At 45.6% G+C, this 21,833-nt stretch overlaps 1 long non-coding RNA gene across 1 annotated transcript in view; it reads right to left on the bottom strand.

Moving 5' to 3' along the window:
- LOC106731464 (uncharacterized) overlaps nt 1–21,833 on the bottom strand; it is a 511,452-nt gene that overhangs the window by 332,456 nt on the left and 157,163 nt on the right. The gene's annotated exons all lie outside the window — the stretch shown is intronic.

The raw sequence follows: 21,833 nt of genomic DNA, 5'->3' as shown, positions 1-21,833 counted from the left end.
AAGGTAGCTAGGAATTGCAAGTAGAAAGACTTTGGCAGCCCAAAGAGGCAGAAGTAGTTATTCAGATTTGTTTGGGCCCATTTCTGATATCCCAGAGGGGAGGATTTTGTGACTGGGCTGAATGATTGAGCTACAGAAGACTGGGAGTCAGAGGGAGACAGGCAGCCAGCAGGAGGCGCTGGAGCTGCGGATAACAGCAACATCATTCCCAGACACAAAAGGGCATCCCAAGGGTGAGGGTGCTGCCCCGTAGCTGGACAAAAAGCCATTATGCCTTACTGGAATGTGTCACACACAATAGGGCAGACATCCCTACTGCAGACAAACCCTGCTGTGCGATCATTAGTGGCGAACTGTCTGGTTCTAGGGTCTCAACCAATGAAGAAAAAGTAACTCCATTTTTAAAGAGTGTCCAAACAAGTCACCAAATAGAATATTGGTTGACAATGTATAAAAGTGCATACAATGGTTTCCCCAGATTATCCTTTAAACGCAATGTCTTCCTCCTCCATTTGGGTTAAAAAACCTTGTTGCAGCTGTTTACCATGGAAGCTGCAAGTAAACAAATTAACTTCACTGCCTTAGACACTCACTATCTGGACTGCCTATAAATTTCAGCGTGTTGCATGTGGTCTGTCTCTAGTGTCTCTTGTAAGCCTCTGCCTCAGCCAAGCACCCCCTATTTTCTTTCCCACATCTATGAATAATCATGAACTCTCCATGAAATATTAAATGGTACGGGAGCGAATCTGGTACCGCAATCATTCAGACAGTACCAATTCATGTTTGTTTCATAGAACGCTGTGCTTTGTAATGTGTTTGTATTTGTGCTTTATCTCTGCAAACCAATACAGGCATGAATTGCTGATGTGCTGTAAAACAAGGATCCTGGGGAGGGGATGAACTAGCCAAGGCATTTTCATATAAACAACTGCAATTTAAATTTCTAAAACATTTTATTTGTCAACAGTCTGCTCACTTCAAAGGAAGGCTACGCTTTGGGTCGGCCAAGCGTACCCCAAACTTATAAATTATTAACTGAGGATGATTCATCACAAATTAAATATGAAAGACAGAAAGGCACAGCATGGGGATACCACGCTTGACTTTTCTGTTGTAACAGGTGCTGGTGTGCAACAGCTCCTGAGCCCTGAAGCTCTCTTGCATAACTTTTGGACAGTCGGCTCCTTGCCTCTTTGGGCTAGTGGTTTTAAAGCACCACAAGTTTTGTGTTGGCCAGTAGAGTGAGCCTGCCCAAATGTAATATTAATGCACTGAGTCCATATACCGAGAGAGGATGAATGGCAGGAACAAGCTAACTGTACTCAAAGCTATGATTGTTCCTTTCTCCCAGACTGCAAAGCAAGATTCAGTCCGCAGCTACCACAGGAGGCCCCCGCCCCAGTCTGATCGGACCTCCAAAGTCATGGGTAACACACCCCTTATCTTCAAATGGCGCACCAGCTAGCCTCTTGTTTGCATGCGCAGTGAATTAATTCCCCTCAGCCAGCCCAGCCCTGGCTCCCTGTATACAAGACAAGCAACTGCCCACTTGCTCCTCTCAACCCCCACACCACTGAGGTCCTCTGCCCACTACCCCTCCCTACTCCCCATCCCTTCCCCCAGAGTCCCTGCTCGCCTGCTCCTCTCTAACCCTTCCCCCAAGAGTCTCCTACCAGCCCCCAGGGCCTGTTGAACCCCTGTTTTTTTCCAGGGGTGCTTGAGTCTTGAAGCACCCACAGAGCCAGCCCCTGTGCTGAGGACTGCAGAGAAACGTGTTTGGTGAGAACTTACAGCTGGAGGGGTTGTTGAGGGCCCCCTACTCAGGCAGTGAAAATGAAATTACTAGGAAGCACGTTTAAAACAAGCAAAAGGAAGTATTTCTTCACACAAAACACCAGCCTTTCTGGAGGATGTTGTGAAGTCTAAGCCTGTAAGAGGGTTAAAAAAAAGAGCTAGATAGTTCATGGAGGATAGGTTCATCAATGGCTACCAGCCAGGATGGGCATGGATGGAGTCCCAAGCCTCTGTCAGAAGCTGGGAACAGGTGACAGAGGATATATCACTTGGGCTATGTCTAGACTGCAAGCCTCTTTCGAAAGTATCTTTCGAAAAAGCCTCTTTCGAAAAAGAGCGTCTAGACTGCAAGCAGTACTTTCGAAAAAGCAAGCCGCCTTTTCGAAAGAAAGCAGCGAGTGAGTCCGGATGCTCTCTTTCGAAAAAGCCCTGTTGGCATTCAAGAACGCCTTTTTTCGAAAGAGCACTTTCAAAAAAAGGCGTTCTTCCTCGTGAAATGAGGTTTACCGCCGTCGAAAGAAAAGCCGCATTCTTTCGATTTAATTTCGAAAGAACGCGGCTGCAGTCTAGACGCAGGTGAAGTTTTTTAGAAAAAAGGCTACTTTTTTCGAAAAAACCCGAGTCTGGACACAGCCTTGATGATTACCTGTTCATTCCTTCTGAGGCACCTGGCATTGTCCAGTGTTGGAAGACAGGATACTGGGTAGATGGATCATTGGTTTGCCCCAGAATGGCCATTCTTTGGTTCACTCAGTTATGCTCAGCTACTAGCTGTGTCCTGTGGTGTCACAGAATCTTCACACTTTTATGGAATCCAAGCCCAGGAGTGAACACTTTGATCATCTAGTCAGAACTCCTGTATAACACAGAGATTCTCTGAAATAATTCCTCAAACAGCTCTTTTAAAAACATTCACTCTTGATCTGTAAATTGTCATTGATGGAGGATCCACCGTGATCCTTGGTAAATGGTTCCAATGTTTAATTTTTTCACCATTGAAAATTTAGAATCCTAGGGCTGGAAGAGACCTTAGTGGATCATCGAGGCCAAAGCAGGACCAACCCCAACTAAATCAGCCCAGCCAGGACTTTGTCAAGCCAGGACCTAAACACCTCTAGGGATGGAGATTCTACCACCTCCCTAGGGAACTCATCCTAGTGCTGCACCACCATCCTAATGAAATTGTTTTTCCTAATATCCAGCTTAGACCTCCCCCACTGCAATTGCTTCTCGTTCTATCATCTGTCACTCCTGAGAATAGCCTCTCTTCATCCTCTTTGGAACCTCCCTTCAGGTAGTTAAAGGTGGCTATCAAATCCCCCTCACTCTTCTCTTCTGCAGACTAAACAAACCCCAAATCCTTCAGCCTCTCCTTGTAGGTCATGTGCTCCAGCCCCCTAATCATTTTGGTTGCCCTCCACTGGACCGTTTCCAATGCATCCACATCCTTTCTAGAGTGGGGGAAGGGGGGCAGAACTGGATGCAGTACTCCAGATGTGACTTCATCAGAACCGAATAAAGGGAAATAATCAGTTCTTTAGATCTTCTGGCAATGCCCCTACTAATGCACCCTAATATTCCATTAGCCTTCTTGGCTGTAAGGGCACACTGTTGACTCATATCCAGCTTCTCATCCACTGTAATCCCCAGGTCCTTTTCTGCTGAACTGCTGCTTAGCCAGTTGGTCCCCAGCCTATAACAGTGCTTGGGATCTTCCATCCCAAGTGCAGGACTCTGCACTTGTCCTTGTTGAACCTCATCAGATTTCTTTTGGTCCATTCCTCCTATTTTTCTAGGTCACTTTGGACCCTTTCCCTTCAATATATCTACCTCTCCCCTTAGTTTAGTGTCACCTGCAAACTTGCTGAGGGTGCAATCCATCCCCTCATCCAGATCATTAATAAAGATGTTGAATAAAACTGACCATAGAACTGATCTTTTTGGGGGTACCCTGCTTGACACCGACAGATAATCTTGCCAGCTTTCTATCCATCTTACAGTGCATTTATCCAATCCATACTTCCTTAACTTGCTGGCAAGAATACTGTGGGAGACTGTATAAAAATTATTGCTAAAGTCAAGGTATATAATGTCCACTGACATCCCCATGTCCACAGAGCCAGTTACCTCGTCATAGAAGGCAATCAAGTTGGTCAGGCATGACTTGCCCTTAGTGAATCCATGTTGACAATTCCTGATCACTTTCCCCTCTTCCAAGTGCTTCAAAATGGATTCCTTGAGGATCCCCTCCATAATTTTTCTGGGGACTGAGGTAAGGCTGATTGGTCTATAGTTCCCTGGATTGTCCTCTTTCCCTTTTTTAAAAAGATGGGCACTACATTTGCCTTTTTCCAGTTGTCTGCGACCTCCACCAATTTCCACGATTTTTCTAAGATAATGGCTCTGCAATGACATCTGCCAACTCCCTCAGCACCATGATATCAGCCAATTCCCTCAGCACCTTTAGATGCATTAAATCTGGCCCCATGGATTTGTGTACGTCCAACTTTTCTAAACCTCTTCTTTCTCCACTGAGGCCTGCCCGCCTGTTTTCCATACTGTGTTGCCTAGTGCAGTAGTTTGGGAGCTTATTTACACTTTATTCCCCATCTGAATTTGTCTAGCATCATAGTCCAGCCTTTCAGTCGTATTATTCCAGTCTGTGCTAGACTGAAGAGCCAATTATTAAATACTTGTTTTCCACATAGGTACTTTATAGATTGTTCTCAAGTCTCTTAACTTTTTCTTCCTTAAACTAAATAGCTTGAGCACCTAGAGTCTGGCCAGTACAAGGCATGTTTCCTAGGCCTTTAATCATTTACATTTTTCTTATCTGTACCCTCTCCAATTTGTCGATTTCTTTCTTGAATTATGAGCACCAGAACAGGGCACAGGATTCCAGGTGTGGTCATAAATGTGCCAAATAGGTGCAATCATCTCTCTTCTACTTGAGATTCTCCACCCCCCTCCTTCCCCATTTATCCCATTAAGAGTAAGAAGCATAACAGAAGCACAGGAGGAAGGAGTGTTTTGTAGACCACATCAGTGTCATCTACACAAGCATTTAATAGGGAGGAAGCACTTCCAAAATGCAGGTGGCTGAGAAAAAAGAAACTCACTTCGAAATGTCTAGTTGCTGGAAAATTCACTGACCATTTAATGGATAAAAATCCACTATATAAAATGTACACTTCTAGAGATGATTCGGTAATAATGGTGACATAAAAGTTTTATGGGCAGCTTTATCTGTCAGAATAGTTCCTATATTATAAAAATCAATGTTTAGTGCAACTTTCAGTAGACAAAACAGCACCTCTTCTATCTACATAGGGAAAGCTTTGTCCAGTTTATGTTGTGTTTCCCCATGAAATAGTTCAGGCTAGGATTTAGCTTTCACTAGAAATTATTTAGTGCCCTTTTGCCATCGACAGAGGAATATGCATGAATCATCTTAACCTCAACTAAAAATCGTGAGTGCTTTAGAAGGTAAGATAAAATCTGTATTTGTGTGACCCTGTCGGGCAATAAAAACATGGAGGTTAGACATACTCAGACTGAATCTGAGAGATTAAATCAATCCAGGGAAAGGATGGCATTAAAGCAAGAAGTGCCAGATAATCACTCTTCAACATTGCAGATTTTTTAATAGCTGAAATTGGAGATTTTCTATGAACTGGTCCCCTTGAATTTTTTCCACAGTTAGGGACAGACTATTCTTTCTCCAATGAGTACAGTAGAACACAGCGAATTCCATCTTCGGGAAAACATCCAAAATGCCACAGAAAATGCATTTTTCTTTTTTTGGGGAAGATAACAGTGGATGGGAGAGGGGAAGAAGAGTCGCCTCTAGAAATCATTGCTCATTTCTATGCAAAAAAAAAGACAAATTGAACCCAAATTTATTTTTATTGAACAAAAGATATCTTCTCTGGTTGACAGCTTGAATTCCGTGGGAGTGTTGCCATTGACTCAAATCGGAGGAGGGTAGCATCACAACACACTCTCTTAATTATTTTAATATCACCTTGTTAAAGTTAGTCCAAAATAAAATAAGGACTTGGCACGGTTGTTGACACCAGGCTCGGTGTTGTCATTAATAGACAGCGGCCCAAGTCACAGGCTTGGCTCAGCATCAGAAAGAAGAGGGGCACCGGTTAGTGTTCCCATTCTTATGTACATATCAGACAATACAACTGGGTAGAGAGCAGCTATGGCAAAATCATTATCACTTGGAAACAGCCTGGTCCAGAGGCTAAGCGCCTAGAATGGGGCTTTCAAGACTCCTGGGCTCTGCCTACCAGCCATGTGAGCATGAGCAAGTTACACCCTCTCTCTGCCTTTAGCTGCAAGTGCTTCTAAGCAGGGATTGTTTCTTCCCATGTGTGTGTGTTCAGCACAATGGGGTCCTGTCCCTGGCTGAGGATCTAGTCACACAAATGAATAGTGGTTAAGAATGTGTCAAGTTGGCTCACAGTTGGCCTGTGCAGGGCCAATTCATGGCTGCCTCTGACCAGTGTAGCTCCTAGCAGGGAAAGAGGCAAACATGGTCTTTATGATTTTTCCCCAGGTAGCTTGGGATGCAACTGGTTCCCATCAGCACTTTTCAGCAGGAGGGTTCCCTAACTGGGCCACAGTCGGCTGGAGTCCATGTGCACCTGTCGGAAGGGGGCCAGAGTTCATCCACTGAAAACATCAAATCGGGAGACTTCCATTTTAAAAGGAACCCAGGGCCAAGCAATATCTAGCAGAAGGCTCTGAGGTCTGAAAGTAAGACGAGACACACCAGGCATTGTTAGAGCCAAATTACCCCCCTGGCTGTGACTATTCTGGCTGACGTACGCAGCAGGGGCACGTAGCACATTCTGCTGAAAAGAGTCAAAGTCAGTCAAGGGGCATGTAGAGCTCCCGAGACCAAACACAGAATTGAAAGTCCATTTGCTCCCTGCCTTTGTGTGTGTGTTTTCAGGGTGACTCGTCCCTTTTGCCAGCGCTGATACTTTTAAGATTGGCTTTTTATCGCGGAAGCTTTCTCTCATCCTGCCAGTGATGACTTCTCCAGGGAGCTGGCAGTTGTGACTACAAATTGGATCTTCCCTCCTGCCAAGGAGCCGGAGAGCTCTCTGCTGTTCTCCCCTTTTCTAGTTAAATGAGAAGCAACTGGGGCACTTGCTGTTCACAGCATGGATTTCTAGTGCAACTTCGGAGTGGGGCAGCACTGCACAGAATTCAGCCAGAATGGATAACAAAGCTTCCATACCACTGAATATAAAGTTATATCCCTATAGGTGATAGCAAATATTCCCCTTCTGGGCCCACTGAGCCTAGGCCACAGATATTAGAAACAGAGGGGCAGAAACACATACATGCCAGAAAGCAGCCAGCGTGATCCTGTCCTTCATGGGGCAAAATGTATTTGGTCCTCCAACAGGAACCTCTGGAGTTTAGTCCATGAGCCTCTACAGCAAGCCTGGGCAAAATACAGCCTGTACGCCAGATCCGGCCCACCAAACCACCAGATCCGGCCCATGGAGGCAGCTGGGAGTCCCAGGCAGGCTTCCCAGCTTGCCCCACAGCCCCGTGCACCGTGCAGAAATGCGGCTGCAGGTGTCCCTTTCTGTTTTAAAACTGGAGGGGAGGGGGGAAGTTTTAGGGGGCCACCCAGCCCCCAGCACATTCCCATTGGCTGGTTTCTGGCAGAATCCAGCCAATGGGAGCTGCTTGTTAGAATAACAGGAAACTAAGAGAAATCATACTCCCTTCTCCTGGGCTCAGTTATTCATGAAGCACATGGCCAGGCAGGCAGGCAGGCTGGAAAACATTTTAAGCTCTGCAGGCAGGCAGGCTAGTTTGGCAGCTGGCAAGTAAGTCTCTTGGCCATGGCCTGCTTCTGGCACCCCGGCCCGTTCCTGCCCCAACTCTCTGCTCCCCCCGACTCAACATACCCAAACCCTCTGTCCCCCTCTTACACTCATACCCCCTCCCAGATCTGGCAGCCCAATCTCCTGCCCCAGATCACAATCCCCTCCTACCTTAGGTCACATCCTAAACCTCTGCACTTCAGTCCCCTGCCCTAGGTCACAACCGCCTGCTTCATCCCAACTCCTTCCCAGACTCCAGTCTCCCTCTTGTACCCCCAGTCCTTTACCACAAACTCCCTTCTGCACCCAACCTCCATCCCAGACTCTGCACCTCCTCCGTTCCTATCATGGAAGAGTGTGGCCCTCGACCACTTTCCAAAATCTTGGAGTGGCCCCCTATCAACAATTATTGTCCACACCTGCTCTACAGCATAAGCTAAAAGCCAGCTGGCTCTCAGCTAAAGCTGTAGAGCAAACTCATACTTTAAGTGATCTAAATAGCACTACCTTGGAAAGTGAACCACACCCAGTAGGTGTGTGGGTTACATATTACTAATTGATTTTAGTCTTCCCTTTGAGTGACATTATGAGTCCTTACCCTCAGCAAGCTCTGAGTCACCTGTCATAACATTTTTTTTGCATTATTTTAATTGAATGCAGCAGCCAGTGATCAAAAAAGCGAGGCTTTTAACTTAATCGCTGATCAGTTATTCAAAAAGATGCTGCTTTGGCAGCTTTCTGGTAAAACTGCTGATTTGTTTTGTGTTTGTGTGAGACAAAAAATGAAAATTGAATGAAGCATTCTCTCCATCCCATAAAGTTCTGCAAGGCGCTCAGGTGGGTTTCACTCAAATCACCAGCATGGCACAAATATCTGTTTAAATATTGTGGAACCACGTAACCCATTCAAATAGGATCATAGAACACACTAGAACTGGAAGGGACCTTGAGAAGTCATCTAATCCAATCTCCTGCCCTCACAGCAGGACCCAGTACCATCTAGATCACCCCGATAGATGTCTATCTAACTTGCTCTTAAATGTCTCCAGTGATGGAGATTCCACAACCTCCCTAGGCAACTTATTCCAGCATTTAACCACCCTGATAGTTAGGAAGTTTTTCCTAATGTCCAACCTAAAACTCCCTTGCTGCAGTTTAAGCCCGTTGCTTCTTGTCTGATCCTCAGAGGCCAAGGAGCACAATTTGTCTCCCTCCTCCTTGTGACACCCTTTTAGATACCTGAAAACCGCTCTCATGTCCCCTCTCAGTCTTCTCCTTTCCAAATAAACAAGCCCAGTTCTTTCAGTCTTCCTTCATAGGTCATGTTTTCTAGACCTTTAATCATTCTTGTTTTTCTTCTCTGGACCTTCTCCAGTTTCTCCACATCTTTCTTGAAATGTGGTGTAGAGAAGGCGATGGTGGCACTTTATAAGTTTGAGCCATGTGGACATGGGATCCTACATTAATTACAAGTGGCAAAGAGATGCACGGGCTATTTGCATTTCAGTAGCATCTAGCAGCCCTATCAGGCTTGGACACTGCATTTGAGGTTGCTCAGAGGTTCAAGAATGTGAACCAAAAAGTGGTCCTATGTCCTGCTGAAAGTCAAACTTGCATGAAAAATGCAAAGCGCATGAATACCACCAAGTCATAGATGTTGTGTAACATGTTACAGATAGTAGTACATTTAATCCCGCAGGCATGCCAGGCAGGATAATGAAGCTTGCCTGACACTTTCCATTATAAGATCCTGTTTTCAGTTTCTCATCACTTTGCTGAATTTTAACCATATTTCCCCCACAAAAGCTGTCAGAAAAATGGTTCAACCATTTCTCAGAATGAGATTGAGGGAATATATATTGGTTTTTTTGAGCATTAAAAAAACTCTTACAACTGTGATCACTGAGAGGTTCTAGTGCCTCCATGCTAGCAAGGGCTAGAAATTTGGCTGGAGGGGTTGGCTGTGTATCAGAGATGTGCCTTTTTGCTGTCCACATTTGGCCAATGAAGCTTTGAAAATTCTCAGTTCACACAGGTTCAGTACAAACTTGTTAGAGTTTGCCAGCTAAATTCTCTCAAAATTGCCTCTGTTCTGAGCAAGCTCTGTCTCCTCAGAGCGCCTTTATATGGACTGAACTGTGCATTAGCAACCCACAGAGTAACCAAGCATACTTCATCCCAAGGTTAAAAAGGACCCTGCAAGGATTTTCGCCTGAAATTGCTGCGCCTGGCACTAAAATGAAAAGAAGAATTAGAGAACTAAAGGTCCTCATTCCCTCTCCATATACACTCAATATACCATACAGAAACTAATAGCCAGTATAATCCAAGCACTGTGGAAGGAACATGAGATGAAGGCTTTACTGACTGTGTTTGATAATGACAAGAGCGCAAATGAGAAAGAGGACACTTACAAATATCGTGCTCAATCCAACTTACAAAGGAAGTTGAATGTTTTCAGTGAATATGGAATCAGACCACAGCTGACCCTGTTCTGTGAAATATCCCCCTTTCCTTGTTTCTCATTTATTTTAAATTCTTGTCGAAGTGCTTGTATGGGAGATGAAAAGAATAGCAATTAAGGGGGAAAATAAAATGCCATCTTCTAATGTATAATATTGAGTTTTTATCCTTTCCCCTCTGGCACTCTGTTAATGTAAGTAAAATAAAAAAGGTTTATGAATCTAATTTCAAAGGACCTTGCTCACATGCATTATCAATGAAGAATTTCCATGGCAATACTGCTTTGATCCTAATCTTATTTATAGGAGAATGCTTTGCATATTCCATTTGCAATCGCCCCACATTACCATAACCGTACATGATCAGTTGTTCAGATCTACTGATTGTAGATATGCAGGACCAGGCATCTCACTTAAATATGTAAAATATGAAAAGCCGAGAGAATTAAAGTCTCACTTACGCTGACATATTGACACCACAAGGGGCTGAAGCCTTCTGCCGTATTTATTCACATAGATTGTGAGAGAGAGAGAGAGAGAGAGAGCCATTGGTGACTCGCTATTTGTGCCAGCAACTCCTCAGGCTTGACACATTCCCTGCACCTAACACATGGTTGTCCAGATATATACCCCAAAGGTGGTATATAATATATCATTGGAAAACTAATAACTCCAAGATTGGGAGGGACTGATGCCTGTGGGGGATGGGGTATAGGGAGGGCCAGCCAGAAGGTAGGAAGGGGCCACGTGGGGGCACCTCATTCAAGCAATTTAAATTTGGGGGGTGCACCTCCCAAGTGTTACCATAAGTCACGTATGTAGGTGATCATTAATATATGTGATTGATATATATGTGCTAAGCCTACAAAGGACTATATAGAAATATATAAAGATGGAAAATACACCTTTAAACCAGACATGTAGTGGGAATTGATAAATAGTGTTTTTTCCCCCAAAATAAAGGAATGTGATTCTACTTGTCTGAATGTGTCTCCGATGTACACTGAGCAAGGGGTGACCAAAGACAAAGAAAAGCACATTTGCACAGCAGGCAAACAAAGCATTCAGGAGAGCAAATGAGGGTGGGGGGTGGATGATCACTTCACCTCAGTGGGAGATAGAGACTGAATGAACCAGGAAGCCTTCCCACCCCTTGAAGCAGGGTCAATGAACTTTGAGAGAGAGACTTTCCAACAGTTTACCGGACTATAAGGAGAGGGCAGAGACGCTCTACTTTATCCTTCACCTGAGGAGACCAGAGGAAGCAGTGCTTTGGACTCTGTGGGGATCCCGACTAAGAGCTAGGCAGCCACTGTGGAAAATTGGTGAGGAAACTGCCTTGAGGAAGCCAGCAGCTTGTTAAGTTAGCTGTTTGCCATTAGAGCATATTTACTTTGGTTTGTTTGTAACCCTTTCTGCCTTTATCACTGTTACTTCAACTCACTCAAAATCTATCTTTTTAGCTGATTAAATTTACCTGACTTCTCATCCAAACCAACCAAGTGCTTTGATGGCACTGATGGGACACTTAACTCTGCTCAAGAAGATAAGCTGCTGTTTTTGCCTCCTGTGCATCTTCCAGGAGAAGTGTAGACACACCAAGGAGACAATTTGGGGAAATTTGGGTTGGAGGAGGATGCTGAAGTCACTCTGCAATCAGAAAGGCTATGTCTACACAGCAGCATTATTTCGGAATAACGCCAGTAAATAACATAGTGCACGTCTACACAGCAAACCCGTCATTTTGAAATAAATTCGAAGTAACGGGCATCTTACTCCAACTTCTGTAAACCTCCTTGTACGAGGAGTAAGGGAAGTCGGGGGAAGAGTGCTCTATTTCAAAATAACCACTGCGTAGACAGCGCCAAAAGTCAAAATAAGCTATTTTGACTTAAGCTACGCAATTAGCATAGTTCAAGTTGCATAGCTTATTTTGAGTTTAGCCCTGCAGTATAGATGTGCTCTAACTGGACAGAGAAAGTTAACATGTGAACTGCAGACTTGGCAGCTAGTGTCAGGGTCTAATCACAGCAGCACAGCATTTAAGGCACTCAAAGGTTCAGGACAGGTGGTAACAGTCTCTCATTGGTCAAGACAACCTCAAAATGTCAAGTTCAACGTAGGAAGTGGCAAAGGAAAACTCCTCACCGTTACTCTCAAGGGTAGCTTCTTAGTCCCATGAATGTCCTCATCTTTCTAATGACTGTGTCCACCATTGCTTCAATTGAGGACAGAATTTTGCTGTTCTCATTGAAATGTGGAAAAATAAGGCAAGAAGTGGGATAATCTATGTGATGTTGACATGTACCTAGAAAGGTGTATTTCCACATTATCTTAGAAGCACTATTGTTATGGGTAACAATTTGCAGCAGCGAATGTCAAAAGCATTTTATAGAAATGATACACTGTAATTTTTCTTACGGACTAAAGAAATCCAAACATGCACTGTTTGAAATGTGAGAGTCCAGCAAAGTGTGTACAAGTTCTTTGCTAGGAGCTCTCCCAACCAGAAATGCATGCAAATTCCAAATCTCTTTCATGCAGATAGTTATATGTCACCCAAGCCTCTATAAATGCCAGTGTGGATCAGCCAAGCACGTATTCACCCAAACAACTAGAATTTGGGGAGACAGCCTGAGAACAAAAAATGAAGATTGATATTGGAGGTAAAGGTTAACAAGAGTGGCTCTGGAAAACTGATACATGGACTAGAAAGGGTCAAGAAATTCAGGCCAGCAGGCAGCAAGCAAGCAGATAGCATATCTGGAGAGTTTAATTAAAGCGGAATTGTATGACTGCATTGCATTTAGTTTCAATAATTATTAATGTGCCCTTTATACCTTGCCTCCATCATACATACTCCACCCCATGACACACAGAGAAGGCCTCTAATCATTTGTATTCTGCTTTAACTTTAGCATAAAATACAAGTTTGATATAAGTGCATCAGCTGCTTTTTACAGGTTTGGGAACAGGCCTTAGGAAATTCATTCTCTTCCTTCTCCAGGCAGCTTTTGAAATCATCTTTCCTGCTCTGATATCTGCCAAAGCCAAAATAAAACTCTCACTGGCATCCACAATCATCATTGAAGAGTCCCTCCTCACTTACTGTCCTAGGCTCCTGAGCCAGACACAGAATCGGTCCATCTTTCTTTTAGAGATTTGTGAGTTGGCCTACCAGTGAGTCCATCTGTCCGTGAGTCCTTTTGTTCAAGAACTCCTCCTAAACAGTAAGAGCTAGGACCACCAAATCTGGTAGGCAGCTTCCAATTATCCTAACTGGTGCCAGGAAAACAGAATGTGCCTGGGATTCGATTGATATCCATAACAGGGAAAGGGAGGGGGCTGAGCAGAGGGGCACTAGGGGATAACGAGTGCAGGAGACAGCAATACAGCAGAGTGACCGGCCACTGCACCACCAAGGGAGTGGCTAGCTGGGGATGGGGCTCGCCATTTTGCCTGCCACTGGCCCAGGTAAGTGGCTCCCCTGCCCAAACTCCCTATCCCTCCCCCCCCCCCCCCATGCCCTTGGCCTCAGCACCAGACTGGGGAGGAAGAAGCCCTACCGCCATTGCCTCCACCCCAGGAGCACCAGCCATAGCCCCCCCGGCTCCCCAACTCTTCCATGTCATCCTACGTGACCATGGCCAGCTGGATTGCGTGGCTCCCCCAGGCCAGCAGGTGGCAAATGCACTCCTCCTGCCCACAGCACTGAGAACGCCAACGTGACCCTCTGCCCCTCAGTTTCCCCTCCAGCCTCAGGCCCTCCCACTCTGGCCCCTGGCTGTCACCCCCTCTGACTCTTAGACTGGGGTGGGGAGCACTGATGTGTGAGGCCTGCCTGGCCACCCTATCCTCAGGCCAAGCCCAGGCAACACCGCATAAGTCTTCTAGTAACATATTAAATGAATCCATAGGAAAAAGGATGGCGTGACCTCTAAAGTGAGCAGGACCGAGCCCAACTGTGACCGGGTCCAGGGCTGGGGGGCCATTCCCCCTTCCCCTTAAGGCAGTCCCTCTTCTGGTACTAGCAGTTCCCACACCTAACTCCAGTGCGACTCATGTTCAGGATGCTATGATGGGCGCACTCTACACGCAGACAGCAAGCGTCTGATGCTCTCTGAGTCGGGCCCTCAGCACAATCCGGTCCGGCTGACGGGGTGTACAGCTGAAACGCGCCAGTCGACCAACCACTCCTGGTTGTGCCCTGGGCTGCTTCCTCTCCCCTTTTGGCCCCTGCAAGTCTGCCTTACGGAGCTGGGAATTCAGGAGTCCTCGTCGTCACCCCTCCCGCTCTGGTCCCCCCAACCTCCCGGGTCCGGCTTCTCGAGGCTCACCTCCCCCGAGCCGACAGGATGCCTCCAGAGTGGGGTGCCGATCAGGGGCTCTGGTTCGTCCGAGCCACGTCAGTTTTGGCTCTGCACCACCACCCCTCCTGCTGTCCTGGCGGGAGCATTTTTAAACGTCCTGCCACTTCCTGCGCTCCCCAGGGGCGGGCCCAGGCCGTGCCAATGTGACAGGGGAGGGGAAGGCCCGCCTCCTCTGCACCAGCCACATCATGGCTCTCCGCGGCCCCCTGGCTCACCAGCTGCACAGCTGTGCGGGAGCACCTGGCACACCACCAGTGCCCGCACCTGGGTCCCCAAACAGGGCTTGCCCGCCAGGGGCTTCAGTGCAGGGCGGGGGCGTCCCGTCACAACAATACTTTGAAATGTACCAGAAACAGAACAGAAGACACCACAGATCAGGAAGTGGAGGTGTAAAGGACTCCCCGTGGCACCACCAAGCATCCAAGCAAATCTCCTTCAACTTAAGTGGCCAATTGGCTTCCAGGGCTACCCCATATGGCATACAGTAGTCATTCAAGTTTATATTAATGCCCAAGAGTCTATTGCACATCTAGCTGGGTCCTAGCCCTTAAAACCAACTGGGAGGTGAAAAAACAGATCTTGTAGGCTGCCCCACTGTATTCTAGTTTTCACTGAGGCACTTTTCATACCACTGAGGAAACCTGTTTACTGGCAGTGTGCCTTCACCACCTGCATTGCCTGACCCTGAATTTACCAAAAAATGTGGTTCAACAGGCAGCCCAAGGGCCAAATCTGGCGCCTGAACTTGTGCTGTAGAACAAAATGGCATCCTCTGGACACTGTGACATCGCTTGCGCCACATCACTTGCAAGGCCATGCTTCATGGAGGATGCCTTTTGTGGAGCATCAGTGCCACGGGACTGCTCGTTGGTTTTAAAATGACAGACTAGCCCAGATACCCCTCTGAGACCGGAAAGGTGGGACTACCACCTCCCGCATTCAAAGAGCAGGATAGAACCGTTCCTGGCAGATCGAGCTACCCACGCCGACTCTTCCCCTCGATGGAAAGCTTGGTGCAAAAATGGGTGCACTGAGTTGTGACATGCCTTAGTAAAAATGCCAGTGCATGCTACAGCTATTTGAATTGTTCCTCTTATCCAAAGTCACCTTTGTGGGGTATTTCCTGTATTCGTTTCAATTTAAAACCACCTATAGCTGCTCCTGTTATATGCAGCAGGGTCCACAGGAATTTGGGAGGTTGTGGGTAGGTGCTGCGGAAGGAGAACAACTCAACAGTGATGCAGCCAACTCTGTCCACTCAGTACCACATAACCTAATCACTTCAATCCCGCCTCCTTTCATCCTTTGGCGCTTTGCTTTGATTTGCTGCTGGTGAGTTGTTGTCGCCAATGACTCCCATCAATATTAGATTTTGTCAAGCCAGCCTAAGGACTCAGAGTGTTGACCAGTACTTGATTTACCACATTTTTTACATTCCAAGTACAGTATTTGCTTTCATTTTCACCTGGAAGCCAGTCGGCCGGTTGATATATAGAATATCAATTAACATCTCTAAATATTAAATTAAAACAATACTTACCACAGAACAAAGTCGTGCAATAATCTTAAGATTACCATGTACACAATAGTGCCATACAAAATCTCATGAAAACAATATGTGCTCTTTTGCTCCAGTAACCGCATTACTGGAAATAGATTCTCCACAATCCTCCTTCAAACAGCCATTTAAACCTCAGGCTTAAGGGAGATTATGCTGTTTGCTGATTTAAGCTGAAAGGGAAGCCTGTTCCAGTCATCTGGGGGCTCCAAAGGAAAATGCTCATCTGCCAAATTCTCTCTTTATCCTAGTACAATGTACAGCATCTAAATTGTGGTGCTAAACCTCAAAGCAAAATCACTCTCCTGTCCAAGGTAACATTTAAAATAGTCACAGGGATTTAGCGAGTATTGCTAGGGGTTGTTTTAACTTTGGTGTAATGACAGGATCTTGCCTGGTCTGCCTGATCTGCTAATGATGTTTATTGTCACGTTAACGCTGACCAGTTCACGCATCTCTCCACAAACAAGGATCACTCGCTTTCTAAGAGGAACAGGCAATTGGCCAGAGGAAACAGATGGTTTTATACTATACTGGATTGGGACTCAGGAGATCTGGTTCAATTCCCAACTCTGCAACTCACTTCCTACGTGACAATGGACAATCACATGGACCCAGATCCTTAAAAGATATTTAGCCCCTAGCCTCCTCTTGATTTAATTGGGATTTAGGTGTCTATTTACCCTTGGGGATCAGGACTCTTCATCCTTCCACCTCACATCCTCACCTGTAAAATGAGGGAAACAAGAATCCTCGTCCTCCTCCTTCGTCTCATCCATTTTGACTGGAAGCTCTGAGGGGTAAGGACGGCCTTGGATTATGTGTTTGTACAGTCTCTAGCACAAGGGCTGCCATTTCAACTTGGCTCTCTAACTGCTAATGTAGTACAAATAGGCCCTAATATCAAACTGCCAATCCAGTTCCTATGTTGTGGGGCTGTAGCGCTCAACCAGAGACGACTGTACCCCTTTCAGGAGTCTTGTTTGTCTTCGTACCCCCAAGTTTCACTCACTTAAAATCTACCTCGTTGCAAAATCAGACATAAAATTACTCAATTGTCACAGACACAATGCTACCGAAAAATTGCTGCTCTCATTTTCACCGTACAATTATGAAGTAAATCAATTGGAATGGAAATATTGTACTTACATTTCAGTGTAGCATATATAGCACAATATCAACAAGTTTGTGTGCGCATGAATTAGTTTGCACTGACCACACTACTGGTTGAACCTCTCTAGTCCTGCACCCTTAGAACCTGGCCGGTGCCAAACGAAAGAATTTGCCAAACCACTACAGGTCAATATTGTCTAATAGCATTACAAACACTTCCACTGCTTACTGGGCTCTTAGAAGACATGTAGAGGTAAATTAGAGCTAAATAACAGCACAGAACACAGAGCCAACATTGGTGGCTGTAAATAAACTTTTTGGGACCATGGGAATCTTGGGGTAAGTGGGCATCCAGCTAACTAAAATCATGCAGGATTCAATAAATATCTAGAGGAGAAGACCTCTACGTACTCCTGGTTGAGAACCACTGATCTGATGGATACAAGGGGTTACACGGGCAACATCAAGAAACAGTTGGAAAAACAAGTAAAAATATGGAACATTATTCCACGGCAGGTTCCCCTGTGCATTGTATTACTTCACTCTATCGCAAAGATACTGAACACTCAGGAGGCCCCAAGCAGAATACTCCTGCCCAGTCATTCTTCAGGTACTTTAGATACCAAACCCTCCACGTGTTCTAGTCATGCCAAATAATTACTGAATTCTCCAATGACCACAGATCTTTTTGATTCCTGTTACCCACGGTGCTTGGGTATGTTCATCCCACCCCCTATCCTTTTCTGTCCACTATCATCATGAACATTTGAGACAGAGAGGCAACAAAACCTAGTAGAATAATACCCTACCACTGAATGTTAAAACAATGCAGTTAATGCAGCGTTATGCCTGGCAAGATGACACAATTTACAGATTTAATCGTTTAATGCCAGGCACTTCAAACTTCCATTCTATGTGTAATTTCATACGTGAAATTATTTATCAATAGGAGATGGCTCCACTTCAAAACAAGTAAAAATACAATTAGATGCAGCAGGGCAGAATAAATTTCTTCTAGTAATATGGTTACAGCAGCATGTACAACCCCTCTATAAAACCTTATAGTGAAGCTCAATTCTCTTATGACATAATGCCTCTAAATATACCACATCATTAGCAAAATTACATAGCTAATGAAGGGAAAATTAATGGAGCTCTGTAACATTTTATAAGCCTGTAAGAACAGCTACTTGTCATACATCGCTAGGAAGTAATTGCAGCAGAGTCAATCGCATGAACTCATTAAGCTTTTAACAATACAAACTGGGCAAGCTATTTCCCAAAGAGAATCTCCTCCAAATGTGCAGTTCACTGGCATTCCAGGCATCCTGCTAAAATTTTCCTGCAGGGAATTTGAGGAACTCAAGCTGTTTGGCTGGCAGGCAGGACTGCAGTTTGCCCTAGAGCAAAGTGTACTGTACCATCAAACAATCATACACAAACATACATGGATGCCCTACAATCTGTTTTGTTCATATAGAAAAATGCATTGAAAAAGTCTGCTGAGTGGGTAGCACTGTAGTGTTTAGGAACGCTAAATCAGGGAAGGTCTGTGTTTCTGTATTATGGGCTTGCATAGGCCAATGGAAGGAAACAGTACATTTGTGAATGTGTTTGTACAGTACATCATGCAATGTTGCTGGCACTGTATGCATTGAATGGGGGGACTGATTGTCATGGATTTTTATTATGGATGAGCTGGCTGCTTATGAAGCAGTTGGGGGCAGGAGAACTGTACATAAAATTAAAGCCCTTATTTGTGAATATGGCTGTATTTTAAAAAGCCCAATATTAAAGCATTGGCAGGCAGGCCAGCTGCCATTAGAACACTGAAACAGTGATCAACCAACACCTGAACTGGTAACAAAACAAAAGGCATAAAACCAAACATTAAACAGAGCAAGCCGTGCTGTAAAACCCCCTAATTTTGCTTGTCTTCTGCCTACCCTCCCCCCCGGAAATTCTCCTTTCCCTTTCTTGTGCATTCAGGGTGCATTTGGCAAAGGGACTTGCAAGGGGGGTGAGGCCTGCTTCCCTCTCGGACTAGTCCATGACAGGCTGGAGACCCAGGCCGAGGTACAAGGGGCTGTAGAGGCTGAAGGACCCAAGAGCAGGTATCAAACAGTCGTTTATGATCTCCATAATTCAAACGGTTTCACTTCACCCGCAAATGTGGTTTGTGAAATCTCAAAGCCAAACAATGATATTTTGCAAACCTGAACCTGCACAGCCTCCGTGGAGAAAGCTGAGTTAGTCAAAGTAAAAACAATGCCATCGTTTCACGCATTCTACATTTTGAAGAACATAAATGTTCTTAACAACAAATGGTGAGGTAGCACTTTATAGACTAACAAAACATGTAGGAAACTCCGGTCATCTGAAGAAGTGGGCTGTGCCCACAAAAACTCATTTTACCACCTACATGTTTTGTTAAGTCTATAAAGTGCTACCAAACCATTTGTTATTTATTCCTGTACAACAGGCCTACACAACATATGGCCTGAGGGTCGCATGCGGCCCACAGGGGTTCACTGTGCGGCCCATGCCAACTACGGGCGGCGTGGCCCTATCCGATCTGCCGGCCAGGCAGAGAAGCAGAGCGCCGCCAGGGAGGGGAAAGTGCGGTGATTCTCGCTGCCAGGCTGCCTGCATGCAGCTCCAGCGCAAGGAGGCGAGGCATGAGCCAGAGGGCGGGACACCGGCAAATGCCAGGATGCTGGCGTAACGTCATGGCCGGCGACCACCGGATTCAAAAAGGCTCCGGCAGCCCCACAACCCAGAAGCCAGGTAGGGGAGGGGAAGGGGATTGTGCTGAGGGGAAGGGGGCAGGTCAGGAGAAAGGGGAAGGCACCAAGGGGCAGAGTGCAGGAGAGACAAATGCCAGGGGGCCAAGTGGAGACACGCGTGGCGTGGGTTTTATTTTTCTTCTTGACAAAACTTTTTAGCCTGCGTGTTCAGTATTTTTTGGGAGAGCATCCCTACTTGCGGCCCGCAGCTGTTTTCTTTGGAGTAATAGGGCCCTTGCCGCTTTCCGAGTTGGGCAGGCCTGCTGTACAGACTAACTCAGCTACCCCCAGAAACTTATAAACATTCTTGTGATCCCTGAACACCTAAAAATGATTTATCCCAAGCTGCTGGTGGCAAGCTAGTCATATATGCATTGGATGTTTTCAAAGCTCTGGTGAGATCTTTGAGTGAGGTGGACTTGTCCTCTCCAGAGGTGAGTCTGGGAAAACACACCTTTCCCAAAATGTGACTACCTCTCTGGAGTTCCTACTACAGGAAAAGATAGAAGATACCAGCACTCAGAATTGGGTCAAAATTCATGTAGATGCTAACACACATGCTAATATGGACTCATAAAGAACTACACAGCCTCCACCTCACACAACTAGCTTGCTATTCCATTGGCTTGGCAAGTGATCTGGAGTGATGTGGTAACGAGGACAGCAACACAGGGTACTAATTTTTATCACCCTGGCACATCTTTGCAAGAGTATGAGAATTTCTAGAAATAACACTAATTATCAATGCTTGTTTCATTATTTCTTGGTCTCTATTTTGAATTCTACATGGTGGAGGCGATGAGAGGTGGATATCATCTACAGCTACACGATGCTGCCTGTGTAATAACTTCTGCATGGGGTCATAAATCGAAAACCCCTCCTGTTCCTGGTCTCGTCAAATGTGGAGCCCATACTTTCCTGGCTCCAGGGCTACATCTGCCCCTTTTGTTTTGCTGCTGGTTCTGGGGTGGGTTGCTCCTCAGTCGGAGGGCAAATAATGCCTACTAGGGATTGAGCTCTTGGGTACTGATTTTAGCACCAATGTCACTTTTGGCAGATTGATCGGGCATCCTCTGGCTCATCCTCTCTCACAGGTGATTCTGGGGTCAGAAGATCACCTTCCAGACTGACTAGGCCATCATGGACCATGGCTGACTCCGTACTCAGCACCGTACTCAGCACAATACCCACTACCTAGTCAAGCGCTTTATAAAAGAGTCAAGGTGGTAGCGAGTTCCCAGAAGTGCAGGTCTCACCCCTAGCTTTCAGCCACAATCGGCTCCCTACACTGGTCACCAAGCTGTTGAGAATCTGCCCATCTATTTTCATTCGAAGCTCTCACCCCCAGGACCTTAGCCAAAGCTCATTAAGTTCAACGAATGACTCCAATTGACTTGAGTGTGCTCTGTATGGGGTCCATAATGCAAGAGGAAGTATATGCAGTAATTGCTAACCTCTGCCATGTTCACAATGCACCCGCATGACATTCCTAGTTGCCATATGGGAGCCTTCCAAACTGTTACCATAGCTACCTGGACAATCCTATTCCACACAAACTGATGGCAGACAGCCTTAAGCTTTGGTTAACCAATTTCAGTGATCTGCTTATCAAGTGGCTCTACAAAATGTTCACCCAGCTAGCCTGTATCAAATATTCTATTCCCAGGGTGCGTGTGTTATCAGACAGGAGAGACAAAGGACCGGGGAATTATTTGTTTTCATTTCAACAGAAATGCTGTCTGCTAACAAAGAGTAACCAAGGAGGAGGCAGCCCCTGGCTAAAGAAATCTCACTATAGTAAAATATTTGTACTTTCTTCCTGAACATGATATTGAAGGTTATTGATGGATCAGCTCTTTGGTCACATGGGCTGGTCAAAGAGAGAAAAT

The sequence above is a fragment of the Pelodiscus sinensis genome, chromosome 10 (genome assembly GCF_049634645.1).
Source record: "Pelodiscus sinensis isolate JC-2024 chromosome 10, ASM4963464v1, whole genome shotgun sequence".
Classification (NCBI taxonomy): Eukaryota; Metazoa; Chordata; order Testudines; family Trionychidae; genus Pelodiscus; species Pelodiscus sinensis.
Note: the sequence above shows the minus strand (reverse complement) of the source record. Positions and strands in the feature narration are given on the sequence as shown.